The sequence below is a fragment of the Sciurus carolinensis genome, unplaced genomic scaffold (genome assembly GCF_902686445.1).
Source record: "Sciurus carolinensis unplaced genomic scaffold, mSciCar1.2, whole genome shotgun sequence".
In the NCBI taxonomy this organism is placed as follows: domain Eukaryota; kingdom Metazoa; phylum Chordata; class Mammalia; order Rodentia; family Sciuridae; genus Sciurus; species Sciurus carolinensis.
Window position 1 is genome coordinate 644,645 of NW_025920183.1, and position 20,458 is coordinate 665,102.

A 20,458-nucleotide genomic window follows, 5' to 3' on the forward strand; every position below is an offset into this window, starting at 1 on the left:
GCTAATCAAAATAAAGCTGGAGGGACTAGACTTCAGAACAGGGAATATAGCACAAATAAAAAGAAATATATATCATGATAAATGGACACATTCCCCAAAAGACCTAATAATTGCAAATGTATGTCACATAACAGGTTCAAAACATGTGAATGCGAAACATAATAAAATTGGAAAGTTCAATAGACCTATCCATAATTAAAGTTGGGGATTTTAACACTGTTAGTCACTTTTCCATTACTATAGCAAATACCTGTGTTGACCAACTTAAAAGGAGAAAGCACTTTTATTTTGCCTCACAATTTTGGAAGTTTCAGTCTGTGGCTGGTTGGTCCATTGATTTTGGTCTTGCATTAAGGCAGAACATCATGGTGGGAGTAAATAGGGGAGAAAACTGCTTGGCTCATGGGAACCAGGAAGAAAAGAGAAAGAGAGAAGGAAAGACTAAGGTCTCTATATTCCCTCCAAAAGCATCCCCCTGAGATCTAACTTCTTCCCTCAAAGAAGGAACCACTCAACTATGGAATGAAAGCTCCACAATTGTGAGTTAAAAAAAAACTTTCTTCCTTCAAGTTGTTTTTCTCAGATATTTTATTACAGCATGAAAAGTCAACTAACATACATTTTCAGTTAGCCATGGTCAACCATGGTCTGAAAGTACATAGTGATTCTTGTCTTGACTCTTTGAAGAGAAAGAGATCATATATTAGTCAGCTTTTTCACCACTGTGACCAAAACAATTTTAAAAGTGAAAAATTATATTTGGTGCTCAGTTTCAGAGGTCTCAGTCAATAGATGACCAACTCCATTTCTCTGTGCCCAAAGTGAGACAGAAGATGGTGGCATAAACACTTTGAGGAGGAAAGCAACTCAGAAGATAACAATTAGGAAGCAGAGAGATCTCCCCTCACCATGGACAAAATATAAATTCTGAAATCATACCCCCAGTGACCCACCTCCCCCACACCCTACCTATCTACCACTCATTTGATCCCTATCAGGAGATTAATGCACTGATCAGGACAAGAATCTCATCTCTCAATTATTTTACCTCTAAACTTTCTTGCATTGTTTCACACATGAACTTTTAGGGGATACTTCATATCTAAACTATTACAGACCACATTCACCTAGCTTTTAGTGCTGAATGTTATTTAAATTATTCTGTTTTATTTTTGGCTAGTGTTATTAATCTCTTACTGTATTGAATACATAAACTTTACTATAGGTATATATGTATAGGAAAAATGTAACATATATGAGGTGCAGCATCATCTGTAGTTTTAAACATCCACTGCACATTCCCCAAGAAAAAGAATAGACTACTGTAAGATGTGAATTGATTGTTGTGGTAGTTACTATGTTATATTCATTTGCCAAAATCCCAAGTACTGTGCACTAAAGAGGTTGAATTCATGAAAAGGGGGAAATTATGCAAAGACTAAATATATGCAAATCATATCTCACTAAAAAAAAAGGATAAAATTTCTTTCAATCTTTTATGTCATGGAACAGGCTAAGGCTTTTGTATCCCAAAAGAAAAAATATATCCCTTTGTCAGAAATCCATGAGAGAGGGTTTTCCTCTCTCCATCATTGAATGTATGAACAATTAGAGACAGAAAGGTTAGCAGTCTCATCTGTTCCTTCTGTAAACTCTGATTTTTAAAAATTTTACCATAAGGTGCAATGTTGTTTATGGATAAAAATCTGTTCTATTCTAAGGATATGCTGAGTGTTTCTTTGCTCAGTAAAACCAACTGAGCAAGATAACTTTAAAATTGATTTTTTTTTCCTGGATGGAAATGCTTCAAAAATATTATGCAGTGTAAACTGTTTCTAAAACACTCGAAGGAGGTGTTTCTATTTCAAAGTTATCTGAGATTTGAGATTTTAAATTTTCAAAACATGTTTACAATGCAATTTAGGTCCTTTTTCAGAAGCTACCATTGATCTTTGTTCACTCTAGCAATTCATATGGTTAAATATCTCTATTATGTTAGTATAGTGTATATTTTACAAGTATGTCCATTGATAATATGCTTTAAAACTAATAGGATTTTCTAGGGTATATTAAATTTTATTTGATATTCCTTTTTACCATGATTAACTAGGGCAAAATTTTATAAATTTAGCAACTCAGTGACCAAATCAGCAATGATAAAATAGTTCATTTTTTCATTGGGGTATGCTAAAAATAAAAATATAATGTAATTTTAAGTTTAATAGTGAATCTGTTTTGTCAAAATATAATAATTACAAACTTCATCATTATTCTAGTTACATATCATTTAAATATACCAAGGCACAAGAAAAAGGAGACCCAACTTTAAGATGAATATATTTAAACAGTTCATGGTCCAAGATCAACAGTAGAAATGTTAGGAGCCCCTATGAAAAAGTGTATAATGCTAAAGGAACGTTGTGTCTTAATTCTGATAGTAATGACTTTATAATTCTTAATACATTGTCATATCAATGTAGTTTTCTCAGATACCTTTAAAGGATGCATCTATTAAAGAAAAAGTATTTCTAATGAGAATCAAATCTATTTTCAATTATCTCAATTATCTCAAAGTAATAAACTTTGAGAAAACTTATCAAATATTTTGTTTGTTTGTTTCTATTTCTAAATTTGCATTCTGAAAGAACCCAGAAAACCACTCTGAATGTGGGAACTCACATGAGATTTTTAATAAGCAGATGAACAGAATGTCTGCCCTTAAGAAGAGAGAAAGAGAAAGAGCACTCATAGCAGGGGAACTACCCTTAAGTAGTGGAAGCCCACAGGCTGATTGGACCAATGACTAATGAGAAAGTTAACAATCTAGATTGAAAAATAGTGTGTGGGGAGGGGGCAGAATCAGGGGAGAAATTGCCACAGCTTTATTCCTTTCACACTCCATGTTAGTACCTGTTTAAAATAAATGCACTTTATCTTTAAACTGTATTTGTGGATCAAAATATCACATTTTCAATTCAGAGGAAAGTTTTACTAGGACAGTTGTGAGAACCATAAGAAAATATTTATTTGTATCCCACAATTGGAAATACAAAAGTTTTTATTTTCCTCTGTTCATGTGTGGTGTTGGCGTAATTAGAATCTTCTTAACTCTTCTATTTTAAGTGACTTACAATCAAACATTTTTACAGTATCATTTAATATGGAAAAGAATCATTAACATACATTTTCTAGTTTAGGGGTATGTGTGTGTTCAAGAAAAATCACACTCAAGGTACATTTAGGCAGAAATTAGCTTTACTCTTAAAAGTGCCATGACAAGAAATATCTCTGCATCTAAAATTCAGCCTTGAATTTTGAGCATAAATTCCTAAAATTGGGTTGCTCTAGTAGTATGTAATTTTAGTGTGTTTCCAAAAGTTCATGTGCTGTACCATTAGTATGGCAGTTTTGAGGGGTGGTGGGACTTTTAAGTCATGGATGTTAGTAGGAGCCCTGTCTTCTGAAGGAATTTATGTAGTTTTCACAGAAAACTAGTTAGTTCCTATAAGAAAATTTTTATTTAAAAAAGTGAGCTTCACCCCTGAATCTTTCCAACTTCTTTTCTCATCTTGTGCTCTCTATTTTCTCTCCCATGTACTTCCAACATTATGTCATCTGCCATACTGTCTGTAATGCATGGAGGCCCTCCCTAAGGCTGAAAAAAAAAAGGAGCTGTCCTATCTTGGATCTTCAACCTCCAAAATGTGAGCTAAGTAAATCTCTTACTTTATAACATACCAAACCTAAGGTATTTTGTTAGAGCAAAAAAATTAGAGGTTATCAGGTCAATATAAAAAAAACATTGTAGGGTATTAATACATATTGATTGCAAAAAATAGTTTTAAGTTGTATATTTAGGTTTTAACCACCAATGTGTAAATACTTACATCTACTACCTTACCATAATTTACTATATTTGAGATGGCAGAGCAGAGAAGTTTACTTTCCAAATTGCTCTGTGATGTGGACCAGGAAAACAAACAACTTTTCATTGTGGTAGGTAACAAAATAAACCTTACTGCAATTTAATACCACACTCTCAGAACACCTAGGTACTCAGAAAATTGGATAGAATAAATTTAAAAAGAAAGAAAAAATCCCCTGCTTGTGCCAGCAGCTCCTCATGCAGATCCATCACAGGCAAATTGTACAGGGAGACTAAGAAAACCACTTTTTAGGTGGTACTATGGAGTGTCTTGAAAGGAGAAATCAGTGATCAAAGACATTCTCAAACTGATTCAGTGAGAGAGCCACAATATATTCTTGTGTGGAAAAGACACTGTGCTTCTCTTGGTAACCCACACAGAGCCAAGACAGCCACTGTTATTTCCAGCTGTACTATGGAAGCCAGAGAGTGTGCATCAACACCCTGGTGCCCAGACCTGTGTAATTCCAGCTGATTCCTAAAACCTGACCTGGCAGAGGCTCACCAATGACTCATGTGTGACTAGAAAACCAGGTGAAATTTAGGCATAAAGAGTGTGGTATCCAGGGGAATTCAGGACATCATATCCTAGAGATCCTGAGTGCCTTTCACCCTTTGAGTCTGATGGTTCACAGAACCAGCTGGGGAGGAACGGGAATTGATTGGGTCAGGGGAGTGAACATTCGCTTCAATCCTTTTGTGACTGAGCCTATCAGGGTGAAAGACTGACTCCTCTGCTGCAGAAGCAGAACCCAGGGAAAACTCCAGGGGTCTGGACTGCTGGTGTGGATCAGAAGCAGCCGGGCTCCAGAGTGTGCTGATTTAAAATCTTCAGAACAAATGTCATTCAACAAAGCTGGACCCAAACACTGTCTCTAGGATCTTTACCTCTGGGAACTACTCTCACAGAACTCGAGAGCAACCCCTTACTGTGAATAGAGAAGACAACAACATCCAACCTGCCCCACCTCATACTAACAAGAAGGGGAGCTGACAATGGGCTACTCCACTAGCTCCACAAGAAGAAGGACTTGGACAGCCACTGACTACTACTCTTGTGTGTAATACATTCCTCAAGAAAAAATGGAAAATTTCCAGGGACACTCTAAATTCATAGGTTAGAAGCTCTGCCACCTCAGATTCATACAGATAAAGGGGTAGACTTACAAAGATTATGAAAAAGTAAAGGAACAAATCATCCCAAACAAACCAAATTACCTCCTTAACAGTGTAAAATGATATCACAGTGGAAGAAAGGTTAGAGAAGAAATTTAGAAAGTTCATAGTTAAGAAGTGAATTCAGAGAGAAAACCCAAGAAGTGAAAAACCACTTCAGTAAGGAGATAGAAATCCTGCACAATCTTTTCAATGAAATAATATCATAAAATTTTCCAAAGATTAAAAATGGAAAATCAAACACAGGATGTTCACAGGACTCCAAATATACAAAATTACAACGAACCTTCACTAATGCACATGTATTATGAAAATACCCAACATACAAAGTAAGGATAAAATTTTTAAGACTGCTAGAGGGAAATGACAGGTCATATTTGGAGGGAGGCCAATTCTGATCTCAGCTGATTTTTTTCAACCCAGACCCTTAAAACAAGGAGGTCTTGTAATAATAGAAATCAACCTCTGAAAGAAAATGGATGCCAACCAAGAAAACTATACCCAGCAAAATTAAGCTTCAGAATTGATGATGAAATAAAACATATCAAAATCTCTGGGGCACGATGAAGATGGTTCTAAGAGAAAAGTTCATAATACTGAGACCATTCATTGAAAGAAAAGAAAGTCACCAAATAAATAACGTGACATTACATCTCAAAGCCTTAGAAAAAGAAGAACAAATCAACACCAAGAGCAGTAGAAGAAAGTAAATAATTAAATCAGAGTGGAAATAAATAAAATTGAAATGAACAAAATTTTTTTTAAAAATTCACCATATCAAAGCAGTGTGGAGACTCCTTAGAAAACTTGGAATGGAACCACCATTTGACCCAGCTATCCCACTCCTTGGCCTATACCCAAAGGACTTAAAATCAGCATATTACAGAGATACAGCTACATCAATGTTCATAGCTACTCAGTTCACAATAGCCAGATTGTAGAACCAACCTAGATGTCCTTCAATTGATGAATGGATAAAGAAAATGTGGTATATATATATACAATGGAATATTACTCTGCCATAAAGAATGATAAAATTATGGCATTTGCAGGCAAATGGATGAAACTGGAGAATATCATGCTAAGTGAGATAAGCCAATCTCAAAAAACCAAAGGACGAATGATATCGCTAATAAGTGGATAATGACACATAATGGGGGGTGGGAGGGGTTAGTGTTAGGGTTAGAGTTAGGGTTAGGGACGGGGGCAAGAATGGAGGAAGGAAGGACTGTATAGAGGGAAAAGAGGGGTGGGAGGGGTGGGGGGAAGGGAAAAAAATAACAGAATGAATCAAACAACATTACCCTATGTAAATTTATGATTACACAAATGGTATGCCTTTACGCCATGTACAAACAGAGAAACAACATGTATCCCATTTGTTTACAATAATAAAAAAAAGTTTAAAAAAAATTCACCATATCAAAAAGGGGCTTCTTTGAACAATAAATAAAATTGATAAACCTTTAGCGAAGCTAAAAAGAGAAAAACTCAAATTACTAAAATTTGCAATGAAAAAGTAAATATCATGACAGACTACTGAAGTACAGATGATAATCAGAAACTATTTTGAAAACTTATACTCAATAAAACAGAACATTTTAAAGACATTGACAAATTTCTACACACATATGACCTACAAATTTAACTGGGGGACATAGAAAATTTAAACAGATCAAATTCAGGCAATGAGTTTAAAGACATCTTCAAAAGACAACCAATAAAGAAAAACTCAGGACCAGATGGATTCTCAGCCTAGTTCAACTAGACTTTCAAAGAAGAACAAACACCATCCTCCTCAAATTATTCCATTGTTATGGTTTACATATGGTGTCCCCAAAAAGTTCACATGGGAAACAATGCAAGAAGGTTTGGAGGAGAAAAGATTGGGTTATAGCTTTAACATAATCAGTGCATTAATCCCTGATGGAATTAACTGAGTGGTATCTGGAGGAAGTAGTTCATTGGGGGCATGGCTAAGGGGTATCCATTTTGTATGTAGAAAGTGGAGTCTCTGTCTGTGCCTCTGATCATCACGTATACTGCTTCCCTCTGCCACACTCTTCTGCAATGATGCTTAACCTCACCTCACCTCCAACAATGTTCTTTATAGAAACAGAAAAAGCAAACATGAAATTCAGTTGGAAAAAAAAGATGCCCAGAATAGCCAAAGCAATCCTTAGTGAGAAAAGTGGAGCAGGAGGCATCATAATACCAGATGTTAACTTACACTGCAGAGCTATAGTAGCAAAAATGGCATGTTATTAGCAACAAAGTAACATGAAAACCAATGGAACAGAATAGAAGACACAGAGACAAAGTCACATAAATTTGGTTATCTCACACTAGACAAAGGCATCATAAATGTATATAGGAGAAAAGATAGCCTCTTCAACAAATCGTGCTGGGGAACTGGAAATCCATATGTAGCAGAATGAAATTGGACCCCTATCTCTCATCCTATACAAAACTCAACTCAAAGTTGATAAAAGACCTATGCATTAGAACAGTGACCCTGAATCTAGTATAAGAAAATGTAGGCCCAACACTCTATCATGTGGGTTTACAAACCATCTTTCACAGCAAGAAACACAATGAAAAATCAATAAATTTAATTATAACAAACTAAAAATCTTCTTTACAGCAAAGGATACAATCAAGAAAGCTTACAGAATGGGAGAAAATCTTGCCACCTACCCCACAGCTATAGCATTAATTTCTAGGATATAAAGAACTCAAAAAATTAACACCAAAAACCCAATTACCCAAGCAATAAATAGGCAAAGGAACTAAACAGACCATTCACAAAAATAGAAATATAAATGGTCAACGAATAAATGAAAAAAATGTGCAACATCTTTAGCAATTGGAGAAAGGCAAAATGAAAATACAGTGAGATTTCATCTCACTCCAGTCAGAATGGTAACACTCAAGAATACAAGCAACAATAAATGTTGGTGAGGATGTGGGAAGAAAGATATTCTTATACATCGCTGGTGGGACTGCAAATTAGTGTAACCACTCTGGAAAACAGTATGGAGATTCCTCAGAAAATGTGCAATGGAACCAGTATTTGACCCAGTTATCTCACTCCTTGGTATATATCCAAAGGACTTAAAATCAGCATACTACAGTGACTCAACCTTATCAATGTTTATAGCACTCAGTTCATAATAACTAAGATAAGGAACCAACCTACGTGCCTTTCAACAGTTGAATGGATAATGAATTTGTAGTATGTATACCCAGTTTGATATTACTCAGTTGTAACTAACTGTGACTTTATGATATTTGAAAGTAAATGGATGGATCTAGAGACTTTCATGTTAAGCAAAACAAGCAAATCCCAAAAAACTAAAGGTCAAATGTCCTCTCTTATATTTGAATGCTAGCGAGGGAGAGAGGGGAAAAATAGAGTTTTAGTAGATTATGAAAAGGGAAATGAAAGGAAGAGAGGAATATAGGGACAGGAAAGACAGAGGAATGATTCTGACATAATTTTCCTTTATACATATATGAATATACCACATTGAATCTTCACATCATATACAACCACAAAACTGGCATCGCAACTACAATAAGATGCACTCCATGATTGTATATATGAACAAAATGTACTCTAATGTCATGTGAAACTAAGAAAAAAAAAACAAATGAAATAATAAAATAATAATTTAATTTGTTAAAATTAAATTTTATAACCCAAAGATACTTCCAATTATTATTTTATGCCCATTTTACCATATGTTGAAACAGTTTCATAGTTTCTTACCTGCAACATGCTGATTTTAACCGTTTTTTAATATCAAACTATGGTCACAACACATTTCTTACTAAATTGAGTTTTACATATGAGGGATATTGACACGTCATGTTATAAATTTTAACAAATTGTTATCTTGAGAGAAATACTTGTTATATACCATTTTCTATTTTCTCCTTTTTTCTTACAAAGAATTTATAATTATTATAAGTAACTATAGGCTTGTAACTGCAGAATATTAATGAATGTAAAATCCATAAGACACAGAGGCATAAAGGTTGCTAATATTTTGTACATACATAATTATATGTACCTACATCTTTAGATATGTTATAATATTGGAAATATAGTACTGTACTTTTATACAATTCTTCTCATGACAGCTCTAATTTATTATTTATTTCTATACTGGTATTTAATAACTGTTGTATACTAAAAAATCTGGGAATATATCATTATTTTACCAACTCCATTTTCTTGAAAGAATAATAGTTTGCATTAGTATCTTACTAGAGGTATGTTGGTAGATATATCTTTTGTATTCTTTCCTTGACTTATCTTTAGTCATTTTAATAGATGAAATTTTATACTAAAGAATATATAACTTGTTAAATTTATTTATTTAAAGAATAAAACTATTTTTGCTTTAAGGAAATTGCAATGTACCCACACCCCTTTGATAATATCTTACCTAATGGTTATTATATATGCATAGATCTACATACACACATATATTCATATATGTCTACACACATTTACATTCATATGCAGATACCCATACATTTACATATGCAGATGCATATATAAATGTGCACAGTTGCACATGTGCACATACAGATTTAAATATGCACATGTATACATAAAAACATACACACATATGTAAAGCAACACCAATTAGGTAAAAACATTTCATAGTTAATTGTTTCAAATATTACATTATTACAGTTGTGATCACATGTTGTTTATATTTCTGTTGTCTTATTTGATGTTTATGAATTAAATATTTCATAGCCTCTATCCATTTTCCTTTGTCAGAATTACATGTATTTAATGAATTCTAATACTTCTTGGTCTAGTGAAGATATCAACGCTTTTCTATGTTCCATTTATTTTCCCATGATTATTTGTAATTTTATAGTTTTATACATCAAATGATTAACATTTTGTTATTTTATTCCTTTAGTTGAAGGTTTTTAAAGTTATTTTCTGCGGGGCCTGGCAGATGCCGAGGAGGAAGAGAGAACCCGGACCACACCTCTCAGCCAAGGGATGACAACTTCAGGCTCTCTCTTCCCAAGCCTGATGCCAGGCTCTCGGGGGTCCTCCGAGTATTTGGTGGAGTTTCAGGCAGGGAAAATGTCATTGAAAGGCACTACCGTCACTCCGGATAAACAGAAAGGGCTCGTGTACATCCGGCAGACCGACGACTCTCATTCACTTCTGCCGGAAGGACGGGACATCAGGGACCGTGGAAAACGACTATAACTTCCCCGATGACTGTGAGTTCAAGCACGTGCCTCAGTGCCCCAGCGGGAAGGTCTCCGTGCTCAAGTTCAAGGCTGGATCCAAGCGGCTCTTCTTCTGGATGCAGGAGCCCAAGACCCACCAGGATGAGGAGCACCTGAACAACCACCCCCCATGCCTGGGGCCCTGGGGGCGAGTGGGAGTGGGGGCCATGAGCCGTCCGCCCTGGGTGGTGAGGGCGGCCTGCAGAGCCTGCTGGGGAACATGCATCACAGCCCGCTCATGCAGCTCATGGACCAGCGGGCCTTGGGGGACTGGGTGGCCGTGGAGCTCTGACTGGGCCAGGTCTGGCCAGCTTGCTGGGCAGCGGTGGGTCTCCTGCAAGAAGCTCTTCGTCCAGCTCCCGGAGCCAGTCGGCAGCGGTCACCCCATCCTCCACCACCTCTTCTGCCCGTGCCACCCCAGCCCCCTCTGCCCCAGCAAGCTCCTCGGCAACCAGCCCAAGCTCTGTGCCAGTTCAGGTAATGGAACCAGCACAGCAGCCAGCCCGACCCAGCCCATCCAGCTGAGCGACCTCCAGAGCATTCTGGCCACCATGAGGCAGCCAGCAGGTGGACCTCGCCAGCTTACTGACGCTAGAGATCATGGCACCCATCCTCGCCAACACTGACGTCCTTCGGGGAGTCACTGCCCCAGAATGCAGGAGGAGATCCAGAGCACACTGACCTCGCCCCAGTTCCAACAGGCCCTGGACATGTTCAGCGCGGCCTTGGACTCGGGGCAGCCGGGGCCCCTCATGTGCCAGTTTGGCCTTCCTGCAGAGGCTGTGGAGGCCACCAACAAGGGTGATGTGGAAGCGTTTTCCAAAGGAAGGCGACGCTAAAGACAAGAAGGACGATGAGGAGGACATGAGTCTAGACTGTGACGGGCATGGCCGCGGGGCCGCCTGCTCCTGTGGTGGCGCTCCCACCAGCTCTTTTCTTCAGACCTCCTGATAAATAAAGATCCTGTCTTAAAAAAAACAAAGGTTATTTTCTGAGGTTAATTTAAATAAATACATTTTGTTTTTCTTCATTTTTGCTCTTTTATTATTTCATAATCACAGGTATGTGTTTAATGAATTAGGATTTTTATTTAAAAACAATGCAAACCTAATTGGTGTGTGACACTCACCAATATTGTATCATACAAGTGCAGTGTGACAGCTGTCACATATTAAACTTACCAGTCTGTGCGACCAGCATTGATGTCTAGAGAAAACTTCAGTGCAATCCCTGGAAGATCCCTCAGTTACCTTCCCAGTCATTTCTCACCCCCTCAATCCACAGTGCTAACCATTAACCACATGATTAACATAACAAGATTCCTGCTTGTTTTAATAGAGGAAATCATACAGCATGCTTGAGACAGGATTTCTCTGTATTTTTTGCCCAGTATTATGTTTGAAAATTATACGCAACCAAGTTGATTTGAGTTTTGCTTGTTCATTGTTTGGGGCAATTAAAAAACATTGTTGCTTGAGTATACTGGGATACACTGTATGAGGAACACAGGGAATTCCATCAAAAAATATAACCTAAGAATGAAATTCCTGCAATACAGAGTATACTATATTCAGCTTTATTAGATACCGTCAAGCCATTTAACAAACCAATTATATCAATTCACACCCACTTCAAAAACTTATGGTAGACAATTTCTGTTGTCCTGCTTACTTGCTGATAAGTTTGTAATTTGTTTGATTGATTTTCATGCTGCGTTGCTTCAGGGCTAACACCTTATGTTTTTAATATGTACTTTCCAGTTGAATAGTGAAGTAAAATATCCTCAGATATAAATATGAAACACTGAGACCTTTTTTTTTTTCTTTTTCTTTTTTCTTTTTTTTTCCCTATTGGGCTAATTTAAAAAAATTTTTTTTTGTAGTAGTAATTTATACATCTCATAAGTTTTGGATACTATTACTTTTTTACTATATATGTATATATATTAAAAATATCTTCATTTTATCCTATAAAAGAGGACATACAATGGTTTGAAGGAAAAGGTGACCACTTACAATCTGTGTGGTGCAAGTCAACTCAGAGGAAGCATGAAGACCAGAGAGTTTACGTAACTAATTTGCACTCTCCTCCAAGTAATTCTTAAATGCACAAAATTCTGGTATATTTAGAGAAACATTCTAGTTCATGAAGCACATCCTACAAAACATTTTGGGTTCAAATCCTCCTCATTGTTCTTCTGCTATATAATGCCATTGTCTTATTTACCACAAGATCAGAAGAAGTTGACATTGTCTCAGGTTTTCTTATGAGGAGTCAAGTGAGCTACAGAGTTGCTGTTCCCATTTTCCTCCCTAGATGGCTTTTGCTAAATATAACTTCTTAATTTCAATGAAGCCTATATTTTTTAGAAAAAAAAATTTCATTATCAACTGATTTTGGATCCCCAAAATTAGGAAAACACTCTTTAATATTTTCTTTGAAAACTGTGTTATTTCACCATTTGGTTTTTGTACCACAATTCAACTAGAATTGATTTTTGTTTATGTGGTGAGCCAAGAGTTAACGTTCATTTTTTGAGACTCGAAGAATTCAACTTTTATTGACAAGACCATTCTCTTCTGCTTATTGTAACTACAGAGGTGGTGGTGGCATAATTAATTACAGCATATGAATGTTCTACATGCTCTATTCTTTTAAACCAAAGTGAAATTATTCTACCTGCTGTATCTTAGTAGCACAACCTGATAACCATTAGTGAAAACTCTCTTTGTTTTCCATTTCCAAGTTTCCTTCACAATTTTTACCCAATTGAGCTCACATATACATTTTAGAATACGCACACACATACACACACACACACACACACACGTACAAGAAAATTTTTTTGAAGGAGGACTGTGCTGAACATTTAGTTTAAGGCTAATTGGATAAAATTGATGTCTTAACAATACTAAATTCCCCAAACTCTGAAGCTGGTATATATTTGTCTTTGACCATTTCTTAACAGTATTATTTTGTTTTTTCCTTTTTTTGGGAAATTTCACCTATTTTATCAGATTAACTCTTAGATATTTGATCTCTTATACTAATTGAATTGTGTTGTAATTTAAATTTTGTTTTTATTTATTGTGGATAGAGTATTGAAATAATGTTTTTATATATTGACCTTGAATTCTGTCATCTAGCTAACTTCCCATGTTGATTCTATTATATATACCTATGTATAACTGAGTCTTGTCTGCAGCCCAGTTGTGCCAGGACAGTGGGGTAGGTTGCAGACAGGCCAAAGTAAGTACCTGTATACAGCATAGGAAACATATGATTTATGGGGGAAAAACTTCCAAGAGATAAGAGACTGCACCAAGAAGAGTTCAATGGCAACAGGCCAGCAGGGAGCTCCTCTGTCCTTACGGCACTTGCCTGGCAAATCTCCTCTTTCTCATGATGTTTTGTCTGGCCACCTGAACAAGTGACCCATATCCTTTCCACAATATCCTTAATTCTGCACCTGTCCCCACTGGGAGGAGTGTCGTATGTTAGGCTGTAGAAGCAGTGACATCATCTTCAATAGCTTGCTTGATTTTCATTTATGATCAATATTCCAAGGAGCAACTATCCTCTCTTGCAAGTATGCAAGAAAGTTGCTTTCTTTGGGTAACACTGACTTGTCTCTGTTGGTTAAACAATTTTTAGAATTTCACTTAGATTTATTTATAGTGTTTTTGACTCTCTGTATAGCTTTGTCAGTGGTGACTCTAGGTATTAACATTTTATACATGTAACTTTTACTGCAAACATCACACATAATTTCAAAAACACCAAAGGAAAAGGAAAGCCTATTGCACTAACCCATACAGTTATACTTCTTCCTCCTCCTGGGTTCTCCCAGCATGCATAAGAGAAATCATGTTCCTTCAAGGTAATAGGTATCTGGACATTCAGGCCCAGGCTTGCTCTGTTACCTTAAAGGGCTAGGTTTTTTTGGAGAAGGGGATTTTTTAGTCATTTTTTTCACTGCTGTGACTCTAAGATCTGACCAGAACAATTTGAGGAGGAAAAGTTTATTTGGAGGCTTATGGTTTCAGAGGTCTCAATCCGAAGACAGCAGGCTCCATTCCTCCAGGCTTGAGGAGTTGCTAAACATCATGGTGGAAGAGTGTGGCAGTGGGAAACAGCTCACATAATGATCAGGAAGCAGAGAGAGGGACTCCACTCTCAAGATACAAAATATATGCCCCATAGCCCCGCCCCCAATGGGCCACTTCCTCCAGGCACACCCTACCTGCCTCAGTGAATCCCATCAGGGATTAATGCAATGATTAGGTTAAGGATAAAACCCAATCATTTCTCCTTCAAGCCTTCTTGCATTGTCTCACACATAAGCTTTTGGGGAACACCATATCTAAATCAAAACAAGGGCATTCAGGGACATGGTGTTTTTAATGTTCCTTTTAATTAAGATACTACACAGCATGTTCTTTAGATTTTCTGTGTTCACTGTCATATCATGTACTAATAATTTTACTTTCCTATGTAACATTCAAATCAATTGCTTCCATTACAATGACTAAGGCACCTATTGCAATGTTTTATGAAAGTAGGGACAGTTTCTTTATTGGGTGAAATTTTCCATGGACTTTTCATGTTCTGGAATATCTTAGAAGTAAGGTACAACTGTCTTTTGGTTCTAGCCTAATTTTCAACTACATTTGAATTGTGCATAGACTTTTAAACTAGAGAGATTATCTTCCTCTGGAGAAAGGGCAGGTTTTTTTTTTTTTGGGGGGGGGTGCTGGGGATTGAACCCAGGGCCTTGTGCTTACAAGGCAAGCACTCTACCAACTGAGCTATCTCTCCAGCCCCCGTAAGGGCAGTTTTGTTTGCTCTGTATAATAATAAAGATAATGTCTCCCTCCAAGGCAAGTGTTAGATCTGCTTTTAACCATTGCAAAACATCCAGGTTCCTTGATCTCAGGGTTTCTCTGCTGTGAGGCAAGCCCACATTGTGCACAGAATCCGCCATGCTGCCCAACATTCCATGATTTGAGGAGAAAGGTAAGAGATGCTCAGAGTGTTTGACATGCTGTGCCGATGTTGTCCTTGCCTGATTCCCTGATTTGCTCTTTTCTTCTGTTCACATCCATGAAACAGCAACACACATACCTAAGAGATTGCCACTAAGGTAAACTTTAAGATCCTTTGCAGATTTTTGACAGTTTCTTTTCCAAATTGCCTCTTCGACCCCTGGAATTTTTTGTTCACAACTGATTTTCCCAGTATTTAGACATTTTTCTGGTATTTTGTAATTGATGTGTATTTCAACTATATTGTGGTTGGAGAATACAAACTGTATCACCTCAATTATTTAAAATTTATTGAGAATTATTTTAAGAGCCAGGACATAGTCTTACTCAATATATTTTCTGTGGCCCCTTGGAAAGAATGTGTATCCTAGTATTACTGGATGGAGTGTTCTGTGTCAATTATATCTGGTGTTTTAATGATGTTGCTGAGTTTTCTTCATCCTTGATGACATTTTACTCATTCAGTTATTTGGAAGTTTCTAAAGTTTCTGACAATAAAGTTGGGTTTCTCTATATATACTTGTAGTTTTATCAAGTTGTGCTTCATGCATTTTTAAGTACTACCCTTTGGCACCTGCACATTTAGCACTATTAAGTCTTCTTGATGCATTTTGTCTTTATATTCAGTGACTCAATTATATACTTTTCACATAAATGACCCATTATATAACATCTTTTTGTTCATGATAATTTTCTTTGCTCTGAAGCCAACTTTACCTGTTAGAAATACAGCCAGTCCTACTTTTTTTGGTTGATCAATGTCCAATATATCCTTTTCCACTTGTATGTTAACTGCATATATCATTGCATTTGAAATAAGTTTCTACGTTAGGTCGTGATTTCTAATCATGATTCATTAATGTTTCTTACCTGGCACATTTAGGTTATTTACACTTAATGTGATCATTGATGCTTTGGGAACTATAACTGCTATTTTTTTTCCTGTTTTTTTTTTTCTCCCTCATTTTTTTTTCACTTCCTGCTTTTCTGTTGGTTAAACACTTTTCAGAATTCATTAGATATATTTATAGTGTTTTTGACTCTTTGTATAGCTTTATCAGTAGTGGCTCTAGACATTGCATTTTATACAAATTACTTTTTCTGCAAACATCACACATTATTTAGAAAACTCCAAATGAGAAAGAAAGTCTATTGCGCTAATCCAAATGGCAATGCTCCTTTCTCTCCAGGTTCTCTAATGTTGCTTGTTTTACCTCTTCCTTTCTGTTTAGAAAATTTAGGCTAGTCTTTTTTTTAGATAAAGTCTCCAGGTAACAAATTGTTTCTTAGTATTTCTTTATATGGGTATCTCAATTTCCCCTTCATGTTCAGAGAATATTTTTATTCGATATGGGATTCCAAGTTGAACATTATTTTTAGAATATTTGAAAATGCTGTGCAAGTTCTTTCTGGATTTCCTGATTGCAGTGAGAAATAATTTGTTATTATTCTAATTATTTTTCCTTTAAAGGCATGATGTTACCTTCACAATTGTGGGATTTTTGATTTTTCTTTATCTTTATTTTTCAGTAGTTTAAATCTTACATGTTTGGATATAGATTTTCTTGCTGAACCTTTCTATTTCTTACCTGTTTTTTTTTTTATTCAAGTCTGTTTATAAATTACTTGAAATATTTTTATGGTGGTTGATTTTTAGTATTGGACTACTCCAATATCTCTGTAATCTCACTTGGCATTTTTTAATCACTTTTCTTCACAATTTCATGTCTTCCTTGTTCTTGGTTTGATGGATAATTTTTATAAAGTCATGGAATTAGAGTGTTGTGTTAGGAGATTCGGTACCATTTTAAAGCTGTATTTGTTAGCTGACTTCCTCTGATACTACACCACCAGGTATTGCCTAGAACAAGAGTTTCACTACATTTCCCATGTGGCCTGACACCAAAGGGGACAGGGGTCCTGGACAGTAGTTAAAATCCTGTTTCTCTTCTAGACTACCTCTGATATCATTCCCACAGACAATTTGTTATAATCTGTAAGGACAGAATTCTAGTCCCCCTTAAAGTCTTTGCTGATTTCACTGGACATGGTAACAATTCTTTTTTACCCATACCTGTTTTGCTTTTGGGGTAGAATAAATCATTATGATCTAAAATTATTTTGAGTTGCCAAGTTGCTTCTCTTCCTGGTCATTTGGCAAGAGAAAATTAGACTTTTCTTTCTTTGTTTCTTTTTGTTTGTTTGTTCATCTGCCCCTGTTTGTGTTTTCAGGTTGGTAGCATCTTCAACTCCAGGTAATTGATGCACAGGGCATAAATAAAATGCAGGGAACTCACTATTGTTCTTTCATAGGGCAGAGATACCTATTCATCTTCAACAGTTTTCTGATGCTTGTTTTGTACAAAATGCCCTGGATTTTCAGCTGTATTTAGTCAAAGAAATAAGGGGGACACATGCCTAATCATCTACCTACTAATGCAGCCTCTTTGCTCGAGATTTTAAAATTTTAATCTGGGTTCATGAGAAAGATCAGTCTGTAATTTACATTTTATGTAATATACAAGTCTAGTTTGAATATTAAACTTTATACTAGTCTCCATTAGAAACTTTGAGGCATATTCTAGCATTTCTTATTCTATGGAAGAGTTTGTGCATGATTGATGCTATTTCTTAAATCTTTGAAAATCGCTAGTGACACTACCTACACCAAGGGTTTCATTGTATTTTTTAACATTAAGTTTAAGTTATGTAATAAATTTAGGTCCTGTCAGATTTTTCTCTCATCTTTATTGAAAAATTATACTTTTCACATGATTTTCTTATTATCCCAACAATCATTTCATATTCATAAAATTACTTATGATATCCTCTCAATTTTTTTAAATAGCCATTATGCCTTGGTGACATTCCAGTTCTGCATTCCTGTGGTTTCTTTTTACTTTTTTTTTCAATTCATTCTTACTAGTTGTTTGTCAATTTAAGTATACTTTTCAAGAGAAAATATTTAACTTTTTAATTATTTCTATATATGTATTTTCTTCCATTAATACCTAGATTACTCATTTTTTCTCTTATATTTTTCTTAATATGCTGTTTTCTTCTTAACTTCTTAACAATGAGATTTATATGTTTTGTTTTGATTTACTAGTCATGTGCATTTAGGGTCACAGACTTTTGCTTAATTGCTGGGATAGCTGTATTCTTTTCATTCAATCACAGCATCAATACTGGTCTAGCTCAAACTAGTTTTAAATTTGTTATAATTTCTTGCTTGACTGATTACTTAGAAGTATACTACATAATTTCCTAGCAGGTAAGGATTATGCAGTTATGTATTTTTATTTGTTTGTTTCTCCTTGGTTCTGCCACAAACAACATTCTCGGTTATTTGTATCATTTAAAGTTGTTGAAATATGTCTCCAGACAGTATGCAGAGGACAGAGGAAGCAACCATTTTGTAACTATGGGGTGGGAGCAGACAGCTGAGGGAGTTAATCCCTGGCAAACCTGATATTTCTGAATTCTGCAGCATCAAGTATATGCTACCAGACTAGCTCTGCTGTCTACAACCACTCTGCACCTGTAAAGATTATGGGAAGCAACTCCTTTTAGTATATTGGATTTTATGATCCCTGGGACATGAGACACAAGCAAGAGATCAAGGTGGCTTTCTGCCTGGAGGCAATTTCCAGACTGCCACACAGGAATACAGTGGTGAACACAGTAAAGCAAACTGGGAAGGTGAGCAGGCAGAGACGAGAGTCCTGCAGGACTGGAGAGGCTGGCATTTGTGCACCAGACTCAGGAAGGGAATGCTGAACAGGTAGAGTTTCAGGTTTTAGAGAGTTACCCTAAAGTCTTTGGCATAGGCTTAGTTGAACATAAAAAGTGATATATAGCGAGGCTTGGAAGATAATAGGCATCAGGACATTTAAAAATCAAATCCAAATTCTGGAGATAAAAATAAATAATCTGAAATAAAATATATACTTGATAAGATTAACAGTACTTATTAGAGACTGCAGAAGAAAATGTCAGAAAATTACAGGCATCACAATAGAAACCATAACAAAATGAAGCAAAGAGAGGAGTAAGATTAGAAAAAAATGATTAGGATATCAATTGTCCATGGCAAAATAATAACATAAAATATGTGAAATTGAAGTTCAAGGAGATAAAGGGGATATGTAACACATATTTACTAAAATATTAGCCATGATTTTTGAAGTTAATAAAAATGATGATTGTGAGCATTGGTTAGTTCTATGTTACTAAGTTTCAAAGGCTGCAGGGTAATCAGATTCTTCCAGGCTTCCCAGTGTAACTGTATAGACCCTAGTAAATATAAGTCATAAACTTGATTTTGCTTTTTGCTTAGAAAGAATCTAATAAATAATAAAGAAAAAGTGAATAAAAGAAGAAAATAAAATACAGTAAATTAGCTGGGTCTTTTTTAAAAAAACTTTTAAAAAATTGCTGGGAAGTTGGAATCATACTATATGTTGCTTAAGTACCCTCCAAAATGCTGATTTCCCCACACATTGCTTCTACCATTTAAGAAATGATAGCCATGCAGAATCACAACCATTTCAAATTGCATCTCGTCTTAGATGTTAAATCTAGTCTCAGAGGTTGCAAAACTCATGAGTTCTTAAATTATAAACAAGAAGTTAAAGATCTTAATGGATGTGTGAATACCCACAACTAGTCATTCTGCCTAACTGATATCTTCAAGTCCTGAATATATTTCCAATTCATTTGGACCAAGTAAGTTCATTTGTCTTAAGGCAGCTTGTGTTGCAGGCTTCAGTCATTCCCCTAATCGTTTCTCCAGTGCATTAAAGTAAGGGCTAGATAAGATCAATCCCCTTCTCTACAGTTCAGGATGCATCTGGTTTGACTACATCATGTTCACACTGCTATTAAACATAAGCTACTGTATACATTTAAGATGTTAAGTGAACACCAGAAATGTTGTTTTAAATACTTTGTGTCATTTGTGCCCAACATTTGTTTTATATTGTTCAATGAATTCTAAAGGAAAATTTATTGTAAAAAAATAAAAAATAAAATAAAGTAA

General features: G+C 35.8%; 3 pseudogenes; all 3 read left to right on the plus strand.

Moving 5' to 3' along the window:
- The window catches only part of LOC124974832 (polypeptide N-acetylgalactosaminyltransferase 13-like), a 28,718-nt pseudogene extending 18,607 nt beyond the window's left edge, over positions 1–10,111 (plus strand).
- The window catches only part of LOC124974847 (probable RNA-binding protein 19), a 470,746-nt pseudogene that overhangs the window by 393,761 nt on the left and 56,527 nt on the right, over positions 1–20,458 (plus strand).
- On the plus strand, positions 10,134–11,323 carry LOC124974844 (proteasomal ubiquitin receptor ADRM1-like; annotated as a pseudogene).